The sequence below is a fragment of the Heterodontus francisci genome, chromosome 14 (assembly GCF_036365525.1).
Source record: "Heterodontus francisci isolate sHetFra1 chromosome 14, sHetFra1.hap1, whole genome shotgun sequence".
Lineage (NCBI taxonomy): Eukaryota > Metazoa > Chordata > Chondrichthyes > Heterodontiformes > Heterodontidae > Heterodontus > Heterodontus francisci.
Genome location: NC_090384.1, coordinates 61755506 through 61769405, shown reverse-complemented (window position 1 = coordinate 61769405; position 13900 = coordinate 61755506).

The following is a 13900-nucleotide window of genomic DNA, read 5'->3' as shown; positions in this document are numbered from 1 at the left end:
TCTTCTTTCATCAGCTCCCGCAGGTTTGATGTGTATTCCGACATGTGCGATATGAAGAAGTTCATGTATTGGAACAAGCCAAGGAAACCTCAACTCTCTCTTATCTCTTGGGGCTTCCATCCCAGAGTTGGCTGAGATTCTTTCAGGACTAGGCTTGACTCCATCAGGTGTGTACACCATTCCAAAGAACTGGCATTCTGCCACCTTCATAATGCATTTGGCTGTGTTTAGCTTGATCCCAGATTTCCTGGTTCTCTCCATGGCTTCATGTAGATGGTACTCATGATATCCAGATTTATGGTATAGATGAAAAAGATCATCAGCGATGCCAACTGTTCCTTTGCATCCCCTGTATGTCACGTCTACTTTCTGCTGGAACACATCCTGACTCACTTGAAGGCCAAAAGGTAGATGCAGGAATTTGTACCATCCTAAGGGTGTGTTGAATGTTGTCAACAGTGAAGATTCGTCGTCAAGCTTCACGTTCCAGTAGCTATTTCTAGCATCAAGCTTGTTGAAAGCTTTTGCCCCTGCCAGTGCTGGTGTGATATCTTCCAGTGTTAGAATAGGGTAGTGATTCCTCTTTATTGCTTGATTAAGATCTTTGGGATCCAGGAAAATTCTTAGCCATCCATTTGGCTTCTCTCTCACCACAATGGAATTTATCCAATCTGTAGGCTCTGTGACTCTGGCGATCGCCTTCTTTTCATCCATCTTTTGGAGCTTTCTTTCAAATTTTCCTTTTAGTTCTATTGGTATTTTACATGGGGGATGAATCACAGGTTTCATCACTAGGTCAATAATGACGTGATACACAAAATCTTCAAAGCATCCAACCATCTCATCAAAACACTCTCGGTACATTTGTACCAGATCTTTGCTTCTCATCGGACAGCGTTTTTCAATGGGTGTACTATCTTCAACCCTCAGTGTCACCTCCTTTACTTCTGTTTACTGAGATAATCTGCAGCTCTTTGCAACTGCTCAACCCCAGGATAGCAGGCCACCTATTTCAGTGACATAGAACATAGAGTTAACATTTTTTCCTTTGTGTGTCCCTCTGATTTGGGTTGTTCCTAGCTGTCAAATCTCAGTTCCCCCGTATGCCATTAGCATGACATTTGCTTTCAGAGTACCTTTCCTTGGATAACCATTTTCTTCCAAATTCTCAGGAAAGATCTTCTGGTACAGTCTGAGTGGAATGATATTGATATCAAGCTTTACCTTCAAATTTATTGTTGTGGGCTTATTTCTCACCCTCCTCTTCATCTGAATGGTTGTATGAATTTCTTTTCTCTGGAAACTGTTGCATCCAGACATTTCATGCAGTTGTATTAGTTCCTATGTTTATTGTGTTCTCAAACTCATCGTCGTCTACTTGGGTATGGAGTTTTGGTTTCTTTTCCTAGTCATTCACCCTGTTGCTCTGTTTCTGGTGACTTGTTTACCACCTTCTTCCTTTGTTCTGCACATCTTTTCCCACTGATTGGACTTTCCACAAGCTCTGCAGATTGATCCATATGCGGGAGATTTCCTTCTGTCTGTGAATTCATGTGGCCATTCACAGCTCCTGCACGTCTTTCTCTCTGTCTGGTATGCATTCTTTTGTTGCTGTTTCACTGTATCAACCCTGCTGCCTTTCTCTCAGCTTAACTGAAGGCTAGCCGTTTGGGTAGTCAGCATCTTCATCTGTCTGCTCGTAACTTCATGTGCTCTGGCAGTGTCTACAACCTGCAATGTTGTAAGCTTGTCCTTTCCAATTAGATCTTCTAGTACTTCAGGGTGTGCAGAACCCCAAATTAGCTGATATATCAGCCTTTCATCTGTGTCCTTAAATTTACATTTTCTGGCTGCGTTTTTCAATTTTGTTATGAAATTGTCAATGGGCACACCTAATTCCTGTCTGAGGCCTTGAAATTCATATCAGTAGATCAGCAGATTTCATTTTGGCTGGAGATGTATGCTGAACAGTTCAAAAATTTTGTCTAGGTTTCTGCTGTCCTCTTCAATCAGCACCCAGCTATTAAACAAATTTAATCCTTTATGTCCTGCCCACAGGAGGATATAGCTGTCCCTATCTTCTTCACCAGTGCCTTTTAGAAAACTACTGAATGTCAAGCTGCAGTTTTGTTTAAACTTCTGCGACATCATCAGCTTCCCAATTCATTATGGGCTATAGCTGTGCATTCATTGCTGTGGCGGCGGCCATTTCATTTTCACAAGATTCACTACGTTTTTTTCCCTCTCTGGCACTAATTTGTGTTGATATTTCACTCTAATTCAGCATTAAATTCATTTAAAATGTTTTCGGCTAACTCACAGACACCTGCTGCCACCATATTACATCTTCCGGTTCCCACAAATTAGAAATAATCACACTTTAGACTTAGAAATGCTGGAGCTCTTTGTATATTTCATACAGCTGTCCATGCTGCTTGGTAAAAACTGCTTGAGACTGACGTAGTGTTATGCGTCACATGACTTTAGTGCAGCGAATGTGGCACCCTGGAACACACTCACACATAACAATTAGTTCATAGCCCTTTAGGAATATAACAATATATAACACAGCCCACAGGCCAAATGCAGTTCATGAGCTCCTTTGATTCAATCAATGGAACCTCTGTCGGTTCCCTTTTCATTTTTAGATGTTCTTGACATGGATCTTTAAATGTTCTGGCCTTACAGAACTGGAAAAGGGTGTTTCCTAATAGACTTCGATCAATCATGGAGTATGTTTTCTGTAACAATAAGGAATCAATCTTTTCAGGCCCCCAGATCTGAGAACTTTAAACAGCTGAACCCACCCAGTTTTCAAACTTTGGCAGAAAGAAGAATGGGAAAAGGGGGAGTGGAGCATAGAGAAGAAAGGTGGAAAAAGTTTGGGTAAAAAAGGGAGAGGATGACAGGGAAAAGAACAAAAGAGAATGAGGGCATGACAAGGGAAAAAGGGAGGATGGGGAAAGACAGGGAAAGGAGTGGAGGGTGATGGAGGAAAGATGTACAGAAAAGATGGGAAAAGGTGAAGGGAGAGCATGGTGAAGGAGGAGGGTGGATTTGAATTTTAATGTACAGGGGCTTTGAATTTTTCTGTATGGGGGGACTGGCTCTCACTTTTTGTGTGGCTGGGAGGCTTTGTTCCTTTGTGTATGGGGGCTCACATTTTCGTATAATCATATGCAGGCCATTCATTAATTTTGCCATGTGTATCCAAACATTGATGGTGCCCTGTACAACAGGTCCTGGCCTAGATTGCTCAACAAAGAGAATTGCTGAGTCTTCTTGTAGCACAAGTTGTTCTCAGCAACTATATGGAAGCCTTGTCTTTGAATTTTAGAGTAACCCATTGTTGACTGCTCCAGGTCCTGAGTCTGACTGAAAAGCACATTAATAAAATCACACTGTCCTGTGAGTCATCACATCAGCCACTCGGGATATAAACCATATACCACAATTGATCAGCACTGTTCCTCTATTTGTGCACTTTGCATCACTCCCAGAAAAGCAGGGCGCATAAATTAAAGTGTTTGAATGTTGAATGTAACTGTGCAATGTTTTAATTATTTACAAAGGGTAATTAAAATGTTTAGATGTTACTGTTCAGAACTTTAATTATTCATGCAAAGAGTTTTCATATCAGCTTCTGTGGTAAACACATTCACTCATTATGGGCTGTGAAACATTGCTATTTTTATGGGAAAAATGGCTGACTAATTTTGTAGAGAAACATAGTGAATTAATTATTTTAATAAATGGCATTAAAGGATAATTGTAATACTATAAAGCAGATACAGCTCTCAGGACAATTTCCCCAAATATGAAACTGCACCAATTAGAGCTGAATTGAGTGGTGGCAGTTAAGGTGGGAGTATGAGTGACAGTATGGATGCTACATTTGCCCTCAGCACCTCTAGGCAAGCCAGGATTCCTGTTCCAATCAGCAGTCACAATGGGTTCTGGCTAATGATAGGATTGAACACAGCTGTCACATCCCAGAGATCCTGCCTAAGCTGCTACAACAAGAATGGAGATTTGGCTGGGATACTGGAGGGAGGCTGGTGACTATGGCAATCTGATCCAGTGCCTTCACGAGGAGGCCAGAAAAATGAAAAGCCAAAAACACCCTCTGAGGATACACTAGTGGGTCTCCCACGACCTCTTTTACTGCAAGCTGAGTATAGTCCATTTTACAACAGGAGGCAGTGGGTAGTGGTAATGTCACTGGACTTGTAATCCAGAGCCCAGGCTAATGCTCTGGGGATATGGGTTCAAATCCCGCCACAGCAAATAGTGAAATTTGAATTCAATTAATAAGTCTGGAATTTAAAAAAAAAAAGCCAGTCCACCACAAAACCATTGCCAATTGTTGTAAAAACCCATCTGGTTCACTAAGGAATTCTGCTCTTAAAAATGCCCTCTGAAATGGCCGAGCAAGCAACTCAGTTCAAGGTAATAAATGCTGGCTGAACCAGCGATGCCCACATCCCACAAAACGAATAAAACAAAACCAGGAAACCAATACACACATAACATACCATCAATTGCCACCTTTACATGAAATGCCATTACCCACTTTACACACAGCCAGATTGTCAAGACAGGTGACTGTAACCGACGTATCTGTTCTGATGATGCAGCCTTCCAGAACAGTGCTTCTGATATGTCTTCCTTTTTCCTCAACTGAAGATTCCGTGCGCCCCCCCCCCCAACCCCCACCAAACACATCTTCCCCTCCCCTCCCAGCATTCCAAAGGGATCATTCCCTCCGCAATAACCTGGTCCACTCCTCCATTACCTCTGGCACCTCATCCTCTTCCCACAGCACCTTCCCATGCAATCGCAGGAGGTGTAATACCTGCCCTTTTACCTCCTCTCTCCTTACCATCCAAGGCCACAAACACTCCTTTCAGGTGAAGCAGTGATTAACTTGTACTTCTTTTAATTTAATATACTGTATTCGCTGCTCACAATACAGTCACCTCTACATTGAGATGACCAAATGCAGATTGGGTGACCACTTTGCGGAACACCTCCGCTCAATCTCCAAGCATGACCACGAGCTTCCAGTTGCTTGCTATTTCAATTCACTACCTTGCTCTCATGCCCACATTTCTGTCCTTGGCCTGCTGCAGTGTTCCAGTGAACATCTATGCAAGCTTGAGGAACAGCACCTCATTTTCCAATTAGGCACTCTACAGCCTTCCAGACTGAACATTGATTCAATAATTTCAGAGCATGACTGGCCCTTTTTATTATTTTGTTTTATGTTATCATTCTTTACCATGCGCCTGCCTTAAACTTGGTTTTTCACGATTGTGCTTTTGGACAGAGCTGCTCATTATTCTATCAATAACACTCTCTCTGCACTAATGCTTTGTCTTTCACTGAACCATTAGCACACCCTTTGTCTTGGCCCCATGACCTCCTTGTCATTTAGCCTCTCCTGCCCTCTGCCTATCACACACCTTCCCTTCAGCTCTCTCTTCCCCGCCCCTCCCCCCCACCGCTTCATTTGCTTAAAACCTATTACATTTCTAATCTTTGCCAGTTCTGATGAAAGGTCACAGACCTGAAACATTAACTCTGCTTCTCTTTCCACAGATGCTGCCAGACCTGCTGAGTATTTCCAGCACTTCCTGTTTTTATTTCAGATTTCCAACATCTGCCGTATTTTGTTTTTATATTATGCCTGTAAGCTCAGTTGCTGCCACCATAGATGTGAACAACACTGGAGGTGGCCATTTAGTTGCAAATGAACGACTTGAAGCACTATATTGTGAATGGGGGAAAACCAAATGATGTGAGGGAGTAAAGGGATTGGGGGGTGGGTTAAGGTTCGCAAGACATTAAAAGCAGCAACTTAAGTGTATAATGCCATTAGAAAAGCTAATGGAATACTGGATTTTATAATAAGAAATTTCAGGGGTAATGCCGTCCTTCCCAGGGGCTTTTCCACTGGCTAGAGAATCAATGGCGTCACTGAGTTTCGATTTTGCTGGCTGTACGTCCAGCTCATCCATGACTGGCAGAGACTGGGCTGCATTGAGGGCAGTCTCAGTGACAACATTTTCCCTGGAGTACAGTTCTAGGTAGTGCTCCACCCAGAGGTCCATTTGCTTGCGTTGGTCAGTGATTGTGTCCCCTAATTTAGATTTGAGGGGGGCGATCTTCTTGATGGTTGGCCCAAAAGCTCTCTTAATGCCATCATACATTCCTCTGATGTTTCCGGTGTCAGAGGCCAGCTGAATATGACTGCATAGGTGTTGCCAGTAGTCATTTGCGCAGCGCCTGGCTGTTCTTTGTGCAGCGCTTCTGGCTGCTTTAAGTGCGACGGATGTTAACTCGCTGGGAGCTTTCTTGTAGTTCAGCAGTGCAATGCACTTAGCGGCTATGACAGGTTCCAGCTCTTCAAAGTGAGATTGAAACCAGTCTGCATTCTGCTTCACATGTTTGCCATAGGTGGTCATTGGTGAGTCATAGATGGCATCTCTGATGTGGGCCCACTTGGTCTCTGCATCCCCTGTAGGGCTTTTTCAAGTGAATTTTGAAACTTATGTTACAGCTGTGGATGAGAAATTCTGCTAGTGTTGATGCGCGGGAGGCCCTTCTGCTTGGAGTGATGCAGCTTCTTTGGTCTGAGTCTAACCTTGCTGCACACCAGGGACTGGTTGGTGTTGCAGTCCGCACTTTGGAAGCTGCGTGTGATTTGAACGCTGTTTAAAGAGGCTCACCTTGTGACGATGAGGTCCAACTGGTGCCAACGACGTGATCTTGGGTGTCTCCATGAAACCTGGTGACAAGGTTTAGTGTGAAAGAACGAGTTAGTGATGCAGAGGTTATGATAGGCACACAACTCAAGCAGTCTCTGTCCATTCTCATTCATCCTTCCAATACCATAGCGCCCAAGGCAGGAGGGCCATGAGTCATGGTCGGCCCCAACCCTGGCATTAAAGTCCCCCAGCAAGATCAGGTGTTCGGTATTGGGGATGCTACTAATGATATTATGGAGTTCCTCGTAGAACTGGTCTTTAACTTCAGGTGGGGAGCAGAATGTTGGAAAATAGATGCTGAGTCGGTGTACTGGACCAGAGGCGGTGAACAGTCGGATGGACAGTATGCGTTCAGAGCCATTTGAGGGAGGCTCTATCATGCTGAGCAGAGTTTCTGATGGCGAAGCCCACTCCATGCTGTCTTGGTTCTTCAGGATCCCTACCCTGTCAGAAGAAGGTGTAGTCTTGCTCTCTTAGAGATCCGCTCGCAGGGAGGCGTGTCTCCTGAAGTGCTGCAATGTCCACATTGAGTCTACTGAGCTCGTTGTTAATGATGGCGGTCTTCCGAGAATCGTTGATTTGTGTAAGGTCTTCCGACAGGCCAGGACACATAGTTCTGATGTTCCAGCTTTCAAAACGAAGGGCTGGTACCTTTTCCTTTTTTTGTCATGCTGTTGGTGCGATGTTACAGTCCACTTGTCAGGCGATAACCCTGAGCTCCAAGCACCCATTGAAGCAGGTGGACTGTGGCGGGACAGAACCTTACTGACCGAGGGCTGCCCGGTTTGAGGCGGGCGGTAGCTGTCCAGTGAGATGCAATGACCTCTCCCACCGACAAAGGCAACCCAATCTCTACGGCAATTGAGCTTGACTTATAACCTGTAACTGCTGCCTTCCGTGTTGTTTTGGTCGCTGTGAGGCAACTATGGAGTGACCTCTCCATGGCGCATGCCTGGGCAGACGTATGGAGGTTGTGAGTTGCCCAAGTGTCAAAACCCCCCTTTCGGCCTTCCTGGTGGGGTTCAAAGGAGTGCAGAGCACGACATTTGGCACTGGTATGGCTGCAGGAACTGCCGGAAACATGCCAAAGGTGACACATGACCGCCTTCGGGGTTCCGCTCCCGATTTTCTGTTAGGGTTTATTCCCTTAGCCTTGGTCTCTCCCGAGATGCCCACAAGGCAGTGGGGTTGTTAGGGCCCCTGCTCAGGGGTAGGTGGATGCTGGTGGGAGGAGGTGAGGGGAAGTGGGAGGTGGTGTGGTGGGAAAGGGTGGAGGGAAGGGGGTGCGAGGGGAAGATAGTTTGAGGGGGGAAGCTGGGAAGGGGGTGAGAGGGGGGGGCGAGCTGGGAGGGGGTGCGGGAAGGGGGTGCAGGTAATAAAACAAGATGTTCCAGGATGGCCTCCTCTTGAACGGCTTGTAATTTCTGAGGCCTCCGATTATTTGGGTTTGTTCTCTTCTGTTAGTCTCTTTTAGTGTCCAAGCAAAGTCGTTTTGACAAGTTAAACCAGCTAGGTTGTATTAGAGTGCTTTTATGTATGAGGTTATGTGTGAAGTTGAGGAGCCGCCTAAACGCTCTGGGCGCTGGAAAACGGATTTTGGAACTTGGAAATATAGAATATAAAAGCCTAGATGTAATGGTCAATTGAGATAATCCTGAGTATGTCCTCAGTTGGCATACTCTGTGCAGTTCTGGGTTCTACGAAAGGATGCTGAAGCAGTAGACAGTGAACAACATAGATTCACTAGGATGCTGCCTGCAATGAGGAAATATGAATACAAAGGAAGACTTGTAAGATTGAGGCTGCTTTCATTACCATGGACGTGATTACATGGTAACTTGATACAAGTATTTAAAATTATGAAGAGTAGATAGAAGCAGATTGTACTACCAGAGATGGTGACTGAAGTGTAGATCATGTCAACATTTATGAATGGGTTAGATAAGATGTTTGAAGGATAAGGGAAGAAAGAGATAGAGGAACACACAGGATTAGGACTAGTACTCCTGTGGTGGATAAACACCGGCATAAATTGTTTGGGCTGAATGGCCTAGTTACATGTTATAATTTCCATGTTATCTTTAAGAGACATAAAAAAGCCAATGTAAATCAGAGTGAAATGCATCAGTCTTCTCATGAAAATGTAGTGCTGCTGGAGCCCCAAGTCAGGGTTTTAAAGTTAAAGGATTTATTTATTTTGGTAGTTACTCTAATTCACCCTTAAGCCCCCTGCTCCTGGCTTTCCCCTGATCATACAATCTACAGCTTATTCGTCATGGTGAATAAGAAACAAGGTTAGACTACAATTAGGTAGGTGACAATCTTCTCTATAGTCTGTTCAGCCCCAGCAGGTTTTGGAATAATGGAACTGTTACTTTACTGGAGTTTAACTCTGTTTGAAAATGTTTCAATTTGTAAACTTTATGTAGCACACAGCAGAACACAAGCGAGTATCTGGGGAAACCAGGAATAGTTTTCTCCAAATGTCAGATGGTATCAAAAGCTTAGGCAATTTACATAGTAACAATTGTCTGAGTAAAAAGATGACTCTACTATTATTTTCTTATATATAATTTTTGAATTAGGCAGACTGTTACATTGCACTTATTTTAGTTGTCTTAGCGGTGAGTGACATTTAGTGCAGTTAATGATGATGATGATAATGATGTTGTGACCGAAGCATCAATGATTGTGTTGCAATCACTGTCATTTCAGTTTACAGGAATGTTGATTTCAGGGACCGAGAAATAGCAGAGGTAGTTTACACCTATCATATACTTGTATTTCGCAGAATCCATATATTCATAATATCTGCTTCAAGAATGTCACTTAACAAACATCACTCCAGCAACTTAAACTGTTAATTTGTACACAGAACCAAGTTCTGCACAAATAAGTGGTGATGGAGGGAAAGGAGAATACTGGCACTTCTGCTTGGCAAATACATATGTGGAGCTGGGTGTATTTTATTCACACGGATAATGCCAGAACTGAGAGTTTATACCCATCAGGAAAGATTCAACAGGCTGGGGCTCTTTTCTCTGAAAAAAGAGAAGACTGAGGGATGATCTGATAAAGGTCTTCAAGATTATGAAAGAGTTTGATAGGGTAGGCGTAGAGAAGATGTTTCCACTTGTGGGTGAGACCAAACTAGGGGTCATAAATATAAATAGTCACTAATAAATTCAATAGGGAATTCAAAAGCTTCTTTATCCAGAGAGTGGTTAGAATGTGAATGTGAAATTCGCAATCACATGGGGTAGTTGAGGCAAATGGCATAGATAGATGCATTTAAGGGAAAGCTAGATAAGCACATGAAGGAGAAAGAAATAGGGGGTTATACTGATAAAGTTAAATTAAACTGAGTAGGAGGAGGCTTGTGAGCCACATAAACACTGGCATAGTTGGGCTGAATGGCCTGTTTGTGTGCTGTACATTCAATGTATTACATGGTGTCTGTACTGAACAAAGTGGCAAATTCACAGCATATCCCACATAAGTCAACATAATTACTTATGACCCCACCACCGAACATCAAGCCACCGTCCAAAGGACTGTCACTGACCTCATCTCCTCTGGAGATCTTCCCTCTACAGCTTCCAACCTCATAGTCCCGCAACCCCGGACAGCCCGCTTCTATCTCCTTCCCAAAATCCACAAACGGGACTGTCCCGGCAGACCCATTGTGTCAGCCTGCTCCTGCCCAACTGAACTTATTTCTTCCTATCTAGACTCTATCTTTTCTCCGCTGGTCCAGTCTCTTCCCACCTACATCCGTGACTCTTCTGACGCCCTACGTCATTTTGACAATTTCCAGTTTCCTGGTCCCAACCGCCTCCTCTTCACTATGGACGTCCAATCGCTCTACACCTCCATCCCCCACCAGGATGGTTTGAGGGCTCTCCGCTTCTTCCTGGAACAGAGGCCCAACCAGTCCCCATCCACCACCACCCTCCTCCGCCTGGCTGAACTTGTTCTCACATTGAACAACTTCTCCTTCAACTCCACGCACTTCCTTCAAGTAAAAGGTGTCGCTATGGGTACCCGCATGGGTCCTAGTTATGCCTGTCTTTTTGTGGGATATGTCGAGCATTCTTTGTTCCAGTCCTACTCAGGCCCCCTCCCCCAACTCTTTTTCCGGTACATTGATGACTGTATCGGTGCCGTTTCCTGCTCCCGCCCCGAACTCGAAAACTTTATCAACTTTGCTTCCAATTTCCACCCTTCTCTCACCTTTACATGGTCCATCTCTGACACTTCCCTTCCCTTCCTCGACTTCTCTGTCTCCATCTCTGGGGATAGGTTGTCTACCAATATCCATTATAAGCCCACTGACTCCCACAGCTACCTCGACTACACTTCTTCACACCCTACCTCCAATAAGGACTCCATTCCATTCTCCCAGTTTCTCCGTCTCCGACGCATCTGCTCTGATGATGCTACCTTCCATGACGGTGCTTCTGATATGACCTCCTTTTTCCTCAACCGAGGATTTCCCCCCACTGTGGTTGACAGGGCCCTCAACCGTGTCCGACCCATTCCCCGCACCTCTACCCTCACCCCTTCCCCTCCCTCCCAGAACCGTGACAGGGTTCCCCTTGTCCTCACTTTTCATCCCACCAGCCTCCATATCCAAAGGATCATCCTCCGCCATTTTCGCCACCTCCAGCGTGATGCCACTACCAGTCGCATCTTCCCCTCCCTTCCCCTGTCAGCATTCCGAAGGGATCGTTCCCTCCGCGACACCCTGGTCCACTCCTCCATTACCCCCACCACCTCGTCCCCGTCCCAGGGCACCTTCCCTTGGAATCGCAGGAGGTGTAATACCTGCCCATTTACCTCCTCTCTCCTCACTATCCCAGGCCCCAAACACTCCTTTCAGGTGAAGCAGCGATTTACTTGTACTTATTTCAATGTAGTATACTGTATTCGCTGCTCACAGTGTGGTCTCCTCTACATTGGGGAGACCAAGCGCAGACTGGGTGACCGCTTTGCGGAACATCTCCGCTCAGTCCGCAAGCAGGACCCTGAGCTTCCGGTTGCTTGCCATTTCAACACTCCCCCCTGCTCTCATGCTCACATCTCTGTCCTGGGATTGCTGCAGTGTTCCAGTGAACATCAACGCAAGCTCGAGGAACAGCATCTCATCTACTGATTAGGCACACTACAGCCTGCCGGACTGAACATTGAGTTCAATAATTTCAGAGCATGACAGCCCCCCACTTTACTTTCATTTTTAGTTATTTTTTCTTCCTTTTTTTTGCATTCCTTTTTACATTTTTTGCATTTATTTCATTTCATCTTAGTTTGTTCAGTTTGCTTACCCACTGTTTTTTTCAGGTTGTTTTTCTTCAGGTTCCTTTTGGTCAGCTATGTGGCCTGGTCCAATCTGCACCTTCTCCTTTGTTATCACTTGCCCAACCCCCACCTCACTTGTTTATAATCTGTAACTTTTCTAATATTTGTCAGTTCCGAAGAAGGGTCACTGACCCGAAACGTTAACTCTGCTTCTCTTTCCACAGATGCTGCCAGACCTGCTGAGTGAATCCAGCATTTCTTGTTTTTGTTTCAGATTTCCAGCATCCGCAGTATTTTGCTTTTATAATTACTTATGTCTCCCATTTACTCTCATTAAAGTGCAGTGTGTTACTTGCTGGTCAACATTCCATTTTTTCATTGCTGAAAACAAAATGGCTATTGGAAAAGATATTTAATTAATGCACCTTTTGCTCAGAAAATATAGCACAACCCATGCTAAATTCAGTTTATGTGAACACGGAGCTCCTCAAAGTTGTTCCACCATTCTATTAGACCAGCGGTCACCAACCTTTTCAGTGAGAGCTACTTTTGATAAACAAAATATATCATAAGCCACTTAAACATATATTGAAAAAATATGGATAGATAAATGTGAACTAAATATGTCGTGTCACACATAAAAGTGTGAAGATGAAAAATTATGGACAAAAACTGAAGAGCTATAAAAATTGACTTTTTCTTTTAAAAAATTGACCTTTCTTTTAAAAAGTGAACAATGTGCTCCGAAATGCCCAAGGTTAAAAGACTTGGCCTTTGTATATTCAAATTGTCTGACAGGGACAAAGGGATACTCTTCAAAACTAAGAGATGTCAAATACAGCCATCCCACACCCATCCTGAAATATTCCCGAATTGAATGGTTTCTTCTGAAACAAAGAAGGTGTGAAGTGGAGACATCATAACTATTATTCTTATATGAACCCATCAAGAGACCCTTTTGAATTGAATGGGTTCTTCTGAACCAAAGGTGGTGTGAAGTAGCCATATTCTAGGCCATTGTTGATCACCACCAGGAAAGAAAATACCAGTCTTCCAGCAGATGTGAGATGTAACTCATCTTTACCATAAAAGGCACTCTAGAGAGAGAGAGAGAGTGATAGACACCCAGAAAGCAGCTTCCAAGAAGCTTGTAGAAGCCCTGCTGTAGAATTCTACATCTACACTTTATACAGCAGCGAATTAGAAGTGATCCACTGTCCTCAACTGAACTTTCAACTAAGAGAAATCTACAAACACCTCAGGCCTGTAACCAATGAGAACCTGACTTCCAAGGGAATTCAACAGGTTTACCGTAACCCTTCCAAAACCTAACCTCACTGCTTTTCCTCTCTATCTGTCTATTCTTGTGCGTGTGCGCGCGCGAATGAATGAGTGAGTGAGTGGGTGCGGATTGCGATAATTTCGGGATAAGGTGTATTGATCAATAAATAATTGAATTTCTGTTTCAAACCTACGAGAAAACTTGTCACTGTCTGTTTATTTGAAAAATAAAACACAAAGGGGTTAAACCCCAATAACAAAACACAGTTGGGAGTTGAACAGTAGGACCACCCAAACCCCTCACCACGTGGCAAGAACAGTAGCTATTATAATTACATTATAATATATTTAATATGAAGGAAAATTGATCTAAACTTTATTTCAATGAGATACTTGGCGCTACATGCAAGCCTGGTCAAGAGATCACTGTACTTGCCGGTGTCCAGAAGGGCTTCATTGAGTGGTTGGTGTCCGTTTAGCAATGTCATCTCCCCTGGAATTTACCTCCCTTGACAGCCTAACATTGGAAATTGTTGGGCCCAACTGGACTC